Source organism: Uranotaenia lowii, chromosome 3 (genome assembly GCF_029784155.1).
Source record: "Uranotaenia lowii strain MFRU-FL chromosome 3, ASM2978415v1, whole genome shotgun sequence".
NCBI lineage: Eukaryota > Metazoa > Arthropoda > Insecta > Diptera > Culicidae > Uranotaenia > Uranotaenia lowii.
In genome coordinates, this window is record NC_073693.1 from 355423971 (window position 1) to 355435339 (window position 11369).

General features: G+C 40.0%; 1 protein-coding gene across 2 annotated transcripts in view; it reads right to left on the minus strand.

Moving 5' to 3' along the window:
- LOC129756308 (V-type proton ATPase subunit e 2-like) overlaps positions 1-11369 on the minus strand; it is a 404689-nt gene that overhangs the window by 148042 nt on the left and 245278 nt on the right. The window lies entirely within an intron of this gene.

Below are 11369 nucleotides of genomic sequence, written 5' to 3' on the forward strand. Positions count from 1 at the left end.
AAAAAAACTTTTTTTTTTACAACTTTCTAAAACCGGCTCTGGGGTGGCCGCTTTGTGCCGCAGTGTTGATCATCCGCCACCTGTAAAAATAGTTTTGAATAGTATCTTCTATGGAATATCTACCTGTACAATAAAAACTTACCCTTGACTTGATGCCTGGTTGCTAGAATATAGAGGAAAATAAAATAATTATATTAATTTAACCTAAATTCGTAAAATAGAATCTCACCTTACTTCAGCGTACGAAACAAAAACAAACTCCACACACAAAACTTTCGAGGCCGAAATTTAGCAAAATTTTGCTCAAATTTGACCAGCTAGAAATTAAGAAAAATCTTTTTTAGCAACTTTCTACCGGCTCTGGGGTGGCCGCTTTGTGCCGCAGTGTTGATCATCCGCCACCTGTAAAAATAGTTTTGAATAGTATCTTCTATGGAATATCTACCTGTACAATAAAAACTTACCCTTGACTTGATGCCTGGTTGCTAGAATATAGAGGAAAATAAAATAATTATATTAATTTAACCTAAATTCGTAAAATAGAATCTCACCTTACTTCAGCGTACGAAACAAAAACAAACTCCACACACAAAACTTTCGAGGCCGAAATTTAGCAAAATTTTGCTCAAATTTGACCAGCTAGAAATTAAGCAATCAATTTAGCAATTTTTTTCTGCTCAAATTTTAGCAAATATGAGAAAAATGAGCCGCCGGCATGTTTTACTTAAATTTTAGCAAAAACCAGGGGGGAAAATCCCGCAGAATCTGAAATTTAATTTTTTTTATATTTTCATTTGCAAATTTCGAGGGAATGTTTGAATATTAAATAGAATGCACGGATAACATCACTTTGAATTTATTTATAACTTTTTCAAAACACTTCATAAAATGCAAAGTAATAAGTTTGGATTCTGGGAATGCACCTTCCGGCTAATGACCAATCGTCATTCATGCATCGATGATTGAGCCAGACGCAGCGCGTTGAAACTTCAGTTGTCCACTTCCAGACTGTTGCGAAAAACCCGTCAATACCTCCGGAAATTGCAACCTGGTAGAAAAATAAAACAAACAATTTTGCATTTCGAAAATCGGGAAATCTAAACATTTCATAATCGCGGCCGCGGCCCTTACCTGTACGCATTGATCTGGCCACCACAAGAACCACCAGCATCGCGCTTTCAGAACAACTTAATCGCGTCAGTTTGTTATTTTTCTCCCAACTGGCGGCGGCTGCTGTCTGCAAACAAAGCGGCTAGAAAACTTTCGTTTTACTAAAATTAAGTAAAACTGCCTTTTCAATTACTAAAATGAAGCAAAATTAGCTTTTTGCTATCGCGTTAGTAAAATAACCCATTTTGCTAATCGAAAGTAACAGCGAAATTTTGCTAAGTGGAGCCTCGAAAATTTTGTGTGCAAATTGATAACTCGATTGCTGATTTTCCAGCAAACTAGATCAATTGCTGGAAAGTCCAGCAATTTGAAAACCGATTGCTGATTTTTCAGCAAAAATGACAAGCACATAACCGAATGCTGAAAAATCCAGCAATTCGAAAATCGATTGCTGGTTTCCAGCAAAAATTTGGATTGCTGAACGTTTCCAGCAATTTTTTTTGCTGGAAATCGAGGCAAAAATTTACAGTGTATGTATCATAAGCCTCAGCATAAGCAAAAAAGTGAAAACGGTTTTTCTAAAAGCCTAAACTATGACAAACATTTCATCCGAAGACTGCATTTCGATTCAAGTTAAGTAGTAGTAGTAGTAGTATGGGGTTACTACCCACATCTTGTATTGGCTGATACACATGGTACAACTAATAATCAAAACCAGCATAAGATGCCAAAATGAGAATCTGGATTCAATTCTCATTTCAAATGTTGATTTTGAAGATTAGTGTGGTACCATAATGCACACCGTGACAAGTCAATGTAATCATGGTAGGAAACATCTGAAACAGCAAAATAACTCTTTAGGTGCAGAGAACTCATACGACCCATAAAGCTGTTTCAGATAGGAATCGGAAGGGGGCAATTGAGGAAATCCTACTTGGCAGATAGGATTGATGAATGATAGAATGAATGGAACATGAAACAATCTCACCAAAAGTCTCTCGTCGCCGCGTCGTCCAGGAGTGTTATTTTTCAATCGAAGCAACTCAATTCTTCCTCCCGAGCGCCAATTCGTAAACATTTGCCCCGTCCAATAACCTTTGGAGTCGAATTGACGGTTATCACCGTTGTTTCCACATTTTTTAAGCAGTTCAGCATATTATTGAAATCGTGGGAATTAACAAGATCAAACAACCATGTACAACAGATGTTTGAAAAATATCACTTTCAGGTCCATTGAGTGAAAAACGAAATCCAACTACTGGCACGAAAAACAAAACCGAAATCAAGCAAGGCAACTCATGAGGCAAATTTTAAAACTTTCTGTAAGACACTTTCCTTAAGTTTGGAGCCCTTATTTGGTATCCATCTCTGCTGTGAAAGTCCAGCCACACGTTGATACCACTGAGATTCAGTTTATGAAGATTCACTCAATTAAATAACGAAAATTATTGGAATTATCAGCGAAGCGAAAAAAAAACGCGTGCGATGTCAATCTTTCACCGCCTACTCCTCAGACTGCATTTCGATTCAAGTTAAGACACAAAAGTTTCAAAAAATAGTCATCTTTTCAAGGGTGATATTCAGCACTATTAATGAGAGACACTGCTTCGAAGAAAAACCGTTTTCAAAATAACTCGACCGAAGGGGACCAAAGTTATTCATGAAAAACTGGATTTTCGTGTTCCCCCTGTACGAAATGTCCCAAAATCCCATACAAACTTTAGGCTCATTGAGCGACGCCTTCCCGTGATCCGATCTGGCCCAAATTTGGCATGAGATCTTGTACTAGGCCTAGGATCAATTTGAGCCTGCAGCGCATAACATTTCACAAGCTTGAAATTTCTCATACAAATTTGGGGCAGTCTAATAAGCATTTAATTATTTTGTAACCTTTTTATTTTTTTAACTTTTTCCATTTTATGTAATTCTTTTTTTTTTCTAAATTTTGTTATAATAGTCATTTGTGTTCTTCTGACATTGTTATTATTTTATCTGTTGTAATTTTATGTCATTTTCGTCGACATTTGTCATTAATGTAATTGGTGTCATTCTTGCGAATGTTGTCATTTCATTTTTATTCATTTTTTTATTTTTATTCATTTTATTTTTTATTTTATTTTTATTCATTTTAACATGATTGCAATTTAGAATTTATTGTCATTTTTAATTTTTTTTTCCAATTTTCCTTGCTTTTTTTGGATTATGTCATTTACGTATGACATTTTTTCTATTGTTGTATATTTAGTCAATTTGGTGATTTTCGCAATTTAGCTTTGAATGTTTTTTTTTTATTTTTAGCACTTTTGTCACCTCTGGCAATTTTGTCGTTTTTTGTGAATTTTCGACTAAAGACGTTTTTTTTTTTAATTTTTAAGTCATTGTCAAGTCAAAAGAATCTCTAAATAAAAAATTTACCTGGAACTTTGCACAAAGAGTTTTTGTGGGCCTGTAGATGGTTTTAGAAATTTAAAGATTTTTGTTCATAGATAAAGTGCCGCCGTTATGTACCTAATGGGGTGATGGGGTAATGGGGTGGTTGATGTATGGAAAAAATTTCATGCTCGAATTTCGAAAACCGACTGTATGCATTAATTTTGATGCCAAATGACTTAGAAATGCATGTAACGTCGAGATCTGATGAGACTTCGGAAAAAAAGCTTCAAGCCAAAAATCGACTTCCTGGGACGGGGAGTCCCAGAAAGTCGATTTTTCAGGGACATTTTTTTCCAAGATAACCCCAGACCTCGACGTTTTATGCATTTTAAGTCATTTGGCATCAAATCAAAATTGATTTCCCGGATTTCCGTTGGTTCTCCTGAGATAATTTTTGAGGGTTCAAAACCCGAAACTTTTAAACGCTTTACGGCACCCCTAAATCGAGTCCGATTGAGCTGAAAACCCATTTGACTGCCACCCTAACCTACATAAATAAGGTTATCTTTCAATGAGTTCGTACGATCGAAACTCAAACACTTCAACCCTGATCTTAACGATTGTAGTTTCTTGAAGTTTTAACTCGTTTTAGTTCAAAAGTTTCATGAACTAAGATCATTGTATTTAGGAAATGAAAGTGTGTAAGAAAATGTTCATTGTTTTAGTTTTTTTTTTTATATTCGTTCCATTTTACTGGGCAGGTGTTCCTGTTCTATATAGGAAAAGCTGTCAATAGCTTTGGGAAATTTCAAAACTACAAAGTTATCGTCCTTCAATGACCAAGCTGGTATCAATCACACATATTGACACTTGCTACCGTTTTTCTGCCAAAGTCGCATTACCTTGCAAGGTAGCAATTGGATGCAGACGTCGCGTAGTCAATTGCTTGTTGCAACTAATTACTCGATTCGGTTGAATGAACCATCTACCTAAGCATTCGAAATGTTTTGCAAATTTTGACAAACCAAAAACACACCTTTCATCCGAAGCGGAAATTCCTGACGAGTACTTGTAAAAACATCTCAAAACGGCTCGCCTCGTGGAGCAGTTGAATGGTGCCTCAGCCGATTCATGCAACGAAAAGGCACACGTGTTTGGCCCTAAGCTCAAAACATCTTGCCCTCGTGATGATGCTCCCTCCGGCCGGGGAAGGATCGTTTTTCACCGTTATGGCGTCTCAAGTTTCATACACAAAGTTTGCGCCACTCCGACTTTTTTTCTTCTAAACGAAGGTGAAGTTATAAGACGGTAGCCTACCGGAAAACTGCTATTAACCGGATCTGTATAGGTCGAAGTTTGGTGAATCTGTGTTCTTATCAATTGGTCAATAGCTCGACGAAACTAATCCCATTGACACGCGTACTTCGAATGCGCTTAGACGTAAATGAGTCTTTCTTGCTTTTGGAAGCCGTAGAATCTTCTACGGCTCGTCCAGAACTGTTGGGCAATAATGTGGGTCAATGTCAGCGCCGAAATCCTAGCACTGGGACCAGGTTGATAAGACGTACTCGAATGACGTTAGTACGACGAAAACCCTTTTCTGTAACGTTGAAGGGCAAAACGGTTTACCGTCAATGATGATTACGCCGCAGAACGCGATGTCGCAAATCTAGAATAAAGTTAAAAAGCTCTTTGATACAAACCTGTGACGCGCCTCCAGCCGGTCGAGACGAACAATTTATCAATTTATCCGGCGAAAGTGAAAACGTTCGTTGATCTTCGAATAGATCTTGCTATGGCGTTGGTTGAATGATCCATGTAAGAATGTACAGGTACAGTAAGGTTTTTTTACACTGATATACGTAACGCGTAAAAAAAAACGTGTAAAAAAAACCGTGTTAATTCCCGAAAACCGTGTAAAAAAAAACCGTGCTAATTCCCGAAAACCGTGTAAAAAAAAACCGTGTTAATTCCCGAAAACCGTGTAAAAAAAGACCAATCGAATTCTGCAGCTCTGAAGTTCTGACACTTAAGACCTGAGACCTGAGACTTGAGACTTGAGACCTGGACTTGAGAATGTAGACTAGAGACATGAGACCTGAGACTTAAGACATGACACCTGAGACCTAAGTCCACATTAGACCTGAGACCTGAAACTAGAAACCTAAGACATAAAACACGAGACCTGACACCTGAGACATGGGACATGAGACCTGAGACATGAGACTTGAGACTTAAGACATGACACCTGAGACCTGAGACATGAGACATGAGGCATGAGACATGAGATATGAGATATGAGACCTGAGACCTGAGACATGAGACATAAGACATGAGACCTGAGGTATGAGACAAGAGCCATGAAAGATGAGACCTGAGACATGAGACTTTAGACTTGGGACAAGCTATAGTGTTATTACCGCGAAAAATTAGATTAGCTCCGATTTCAACTGGCGACCCCTCTAGTGAAAGGGTTTGACTTGTAGGTGACGAAAAATAGTGTCGCGAAATCGCTAGTACAAGCTACTAGTGTAAGTATCACGAAAAATTAGTTTAGTTCCGATTTCAACTTTCGACCGGTCAAGTGAAAGGGTTTGATTTGTAGGTGACGAAAAATAGTGTCGCGAGTTCGCTAGTACAAGCTACTAGGATTAGTACCGCGTAAAATTAGTTAAGCTTCGATTTCAACTTGCGACCCCTCTAGTGAAAGGGTTTGACTTGTAGATGACGAAAAATAGTGTCGCGTGTTCGCTAGTACAAGTTACTAGTGTTAGTACCGCGAGATATTAGTTTAGCTCCGATTTCAACTTGCAACCCCTCTAGTGAAAGGGTTTGACAAGTAGGTAACGAAAAATAGTGTCGCGTGTTCGCTAGTACAAGCTTCTAGTGTAAGTACCGCGAGAAATTAGTTAAGCTCCGATTTCAACTTGCGACCCCTCTAGTGAAAGGGTTTCACTTGTGGGTGACGAAGAGTAGTGTCAAACCCTTTCACTTGAACGGTTGAAAGTTGAAATCGGAGCTTAACTAATTTCTCGCGGTACTAACACTAGTAGCTTGTACTAGCGAACTCGCGACACTATTTTTCGTCACCTAGAAGTCAAACCTTTTCACTAGAGGGGTCGCAAGTTGAAATCGGAGCTTAACTAATTTTTCGCGGTACTTACACTAGTAGCTTGTACTAGCGAACTCGCGACACTATTTTTCGTCACCTGCAAGTCAACCCCTTTCACTTGACCGGTTGAAAGTTGAAATCGGAGCTAAACGAATTTCTCGCGGTACTAACACTAGTAGCTTGTACTAGCGAAGTCGAGACACTATTTTTCGTCACCCACAAGTCAAACACTTTCACTAGAGGGGTCGCATGTTGAAATCGGAGCGAAACTTATTTTTCGCTGTACTAATACTAGTAGCTTGTCTCCGGTCTCAGGTCCAAAGTCTCATGTCTCAGGTCTCAGGTCTCATGTTTCATGGCTCTTGTCTCATGCCTCAGGTCTCATGTCTTATGTCTTATGTCTCATGCCTCATGTCTCATGTCTCATGTCCCATGTCTCAGGTCTAAAGTCTCATGTTTCATGGTTCTTGTCTCATGCCTCAGGTCTCAGGTCTCAGGTCTGATGTCTCATGCTGAGGTCTCAAGTGTAATATCCCTTGTCTCAGGTTCCAGGTCTCAGGTCTCATGTCTAATTTCTAATGTTTCATGTCTTAGGTCTCATGTCTCATGTCTCAAGTCTCAGATCTCAGGTCTCAGGTCTCAGGTCTCAGGTCCCAGGTCCCAGGTCTCAGGTCCCATGTATCATGTTCTTAGTCTAAGAGATAAGATTTTCCCAACTCAAAAAGATTCTAAGTGTTTTCCTTTGAAAAGGACTTAGAATATTTTCTCTCAAAAACCGTGTTAATTCGCGAAAACCGTGTAAAAAAACCGTGTTAATTCCCGAAAACCGTGTAAAAAAACCGCGTAAAAAAACCCGTGTAAAAAAACCTAGGTGTATACAACTTTTAAAAACATTTGCCTAGAAGGTGTTCATTTCAAAATATAGTTAAATTCAAAAACATAAATTTTCAATAAGGGACAGTCATTGGCAAACATCAGAGGATTTCAGCGTATCAAAGTTATCCTTTTAAAAGCGTGAAACATTTAAGTGAATCTGCTGGAATGCTTTACTGTGTGTCACAACAGAAGAAGGACAATGCTTAGCGCGTTCATCGCACACAACATTACAGTTGAAAATCGTTTGCTGACATTACTCAACTATAAATGTAGGTACATGGTTGAATATTTCATTTGGCGAATTACGTACAGGCCACAGATCATCCAATCAACGTGTGTTGATTTTAAAATTTGAATCCGATTAGTTACCTATTCTAATAGGTAGGTAAATGATTGAAATCAACCACTGTATTTCGACAAATTTGCAAATCATCTTAATTCTAGAAGTGCAAACACGAATAGCTTCGCTTCTCCCTAATAAGCACATTATTATAAAAACCTCTTACCAAGTAATCTAAAGTTCAATAGAACGGGCTCTTAAAAGAATTCTAAGTACACTAAGGTATTTACGCGTTTTATGTACCGTGTGAAAAAATTGTGTTGATTCCCGCAATCTGTGTAAAAAAGCGTACTAATTCTGAAGCTCGTTAACTTCAGACAGTTGGACAAGTAACCTCTTATAATCGAAAGATGGTTTGAAGGACCCTTTTGGCTAAATGAAACTATGATTTTAAAGAAAATGGATGAATTTCTTTGAATTCAACCACAGTTGCTTGCTAGCATCTTCAGGGGTTTATCGACTGAAGAAAGTGTGTCATTTCCCTTCCTCAAATTATCCAAGCTAAGGGAGGGAAATGAAACACTTTCTTCAGCCGATAACCCACTGAGGATACTAGCAAGTAGCTAGTGAAATACTAGCATTTGGGTTTTTCGAATACTGTGGCTGAATTCAAAGGAATTAATCGACTATCTCTGAAATCACAAGTAACCTGCAAACTGAGACCTGTGACCTGGGACTTGAGACATGAAGCCTGAGACTTAAAACTTAGGAAATAAGTTCTGAGACCTGAGCCTTGAGACAGGGGACTAAAACCTGAGATATTAGACGTTAGAGCAGAGAAGTGAGATGTGAGACTTGAGAAGTACGGTGTGAGAAGCAGTGATGTCAACCTTCCAGATTTTGTCTGGATCTTCTAGACATCTTGAACTTTTGCCAGATATTATTATAAGTGTCCAGGTGTCATTTCTTCCAGACATTTCCAGACAGTTTCGACATGATTTTTTTGACAAATCAGTGAAAATTCAAAATTTTCATTGCAAAATGGCAGGAAATGATCCGTTTTAGTCGTTTTAGTAATTGAAGTTTGAAATGCCACGAAGATGATTATAACACAGAAAGGCAATGTTGCGATCTGGCGACCAAAAAAAAAAAAAAGGTCGTCACGTATAAAGTTCTCCATCCAGACAACTTTTCCAGACATTTTTTTTAATCTTCCAGACAGAAATGAGACAAGAGGAGAGAGAGAGAAAAGTTAGACATGCGGCGTGAGCAATGAAACGTGAGGAATCAGGCGTGAGACGTGAGAAGTGGGGAGTGATACTTGAGAAGTGAGACATAAGTCGTGGAATGTGAGACGTGATACATGAGACGTGAAAAATGGTACATATAACGTGGGACATGAGTGATGAGAACTGATTCTCACATCTCACTCCTCACAATTTACTTCTCGCTTCTCAAGGTTCACATTTCACGTTTAAAAAACCGTCTAAAAACCTTGGTGCACAGGCCGACGATTTCAAGCACCAAGAAGCTCCAAAGGGTTGATGAAGAAGACCAAAGTAGAAGTGGATGTAAGCATCAGGCAAACATGGACCTTGGGTCGGCATTGGAGGTATGCTTAAATTATCATCATCGAATATCCAGAACCGACCGTAATAATTTTTGTCAAGGTTCCGCATCTGGGTGTGTATTTCTACATGGAATGTTTAAGAATTGCCATGTAGAATAAATGGCAACTACGTAGAGGAGCCACTCCCAAAGATGAGTGAAGTTAAGGAAGCCATTCGCCAGCTGAACTCATCAAAATGGGCCCGGATAAGTTGGCCGATTGCCTACACCGGTTAATGGTCCGGATCTGAGACATAGAACAGCTACCGGAGGAGTGGAAGGAGGGGGTAATATGCCCCATCTACAAAAAGGGCGAAAAACTGGACTGTGAGAACTACCGAGCGATCACTGTCCTAAATTCCGCCTACAAAGTGCTGTCCCGAATCATAATTCCGCCGCCTAACGCCACAAGCAAACAGATTCATAGAGGGACGGTCAACGACGGACCAGATCTTCACATTACGGCAAATCCTCCAAAAATGCCGTGAACACCAAGTTCCTACGCACCATCTATTCATCGACTTCAAAGCCGCATACCACACGATCGACCGTGACGAGCTATGGAAAATCATGTACGAGATCGGCTTTTCCGGGAAGCTGACCAGACTGATCAAGGCAACGATGGATGGAACGCAGTGCTGTGTGCGAAATTCGGGTAAATTGTCGAGTTCATTCGAATCACGCAGGAGGCTTCGACAAGGCGATGGTCTATCCTGCATGATGTTCAACGTGGCGCTAGCTAGAAGGTGTTATTCGACGAGCAGTGGGTGAAAAGCGGGCCACGATTTTCAACAGATCCAGTCAACTTATCTGCTTTGCCGATGACATCATCTGCGGCGGGGTAGGAGTTCTATCGCAAAATGAAACGCGAAGAAGAAAGAATTGGGTTGATGATTGATACGTTCAAGACGAAGTAAATGCTGGCCTGCGGATCCAAGACCGACCGAACCCGCTTTACCAGTAATAACAATGTCACGATCGAAGGCGTGGAGCTGTGGATAGTCGAAGACTTTATCTATCTCGGCTCATTGGTGACCGCAGACAATGACACCAGCCGTGAGATCCGGCGGCGAATTATCAGCGGAAGTCGTGCACTATGGACTCAATAAGCAACTGCGGTCGAGAAGACTTAGCCCTCGCACCAAGTGTATCCTGTACATGACGCCCATTAGACCGGTTGTTCTCTACGGGCACGAGACATGGATATTGCTCGAGGAGGACCTGCGTATACTCGGAGTATTCGAGCGACGAGTGTTAAGAACCATCTTTGGCGGCGTGCAGGCGAACGGAATATGGAGGCGAAGGATGGACCAAGAGCTCGCGCTACTCTACGGCGAAGCCAGTATCCAGAAGGTGGTGAAGGCTGACCGGATACGCTGGGCAGAACATGTTGCGAGAATGCCGGACGACTGTCCTGCAAAACAAGTGTTCGCTACGAATCCGGTAGGAACAAGACGAACAGGGGCGCAACAAGCGTGGTGGTTAGACCAAGTGAAGCGTGATCTAGCGAATGTGGGTTGTCTGAGAAATTGGAAAACGGTTGCCATGGACCGAGTGAGTTTTGGGAATTATGTTCGTCAAGTTATGTCGTGAGACGGAAAACTATGAAAATAAATAAATAATAAGAAGGCCTTAAACTAGCATATGCTAATATGAAACTCTGCAAACAAACTCTGAAACTCTGCATTAAAACCGAGATCTGCATGTTACCTAAGGTTGCCTTTATAAAACAAATCTTGATGGTATTGCAAGATGTGTATTACATTTCAATTTTGACTAACGTGGCAAAGTTTTCATCCCGTTACTTTTCTCCACAATGCTGAAATTGGGTTTTTTCATGGCAGTATTTTCTCAACAATGATTGGATTATTATTAGAAGCGCATTGGAGTAACGCATTTGATTTCTCGGGTGTTCCAGTCATCCACCCGGAAAGATTATTGAATATTGTTAGCAATTATTATTATTAGCGTGACAGACACGTCCAGTTTACTCTTCATGCGATGAAAGTT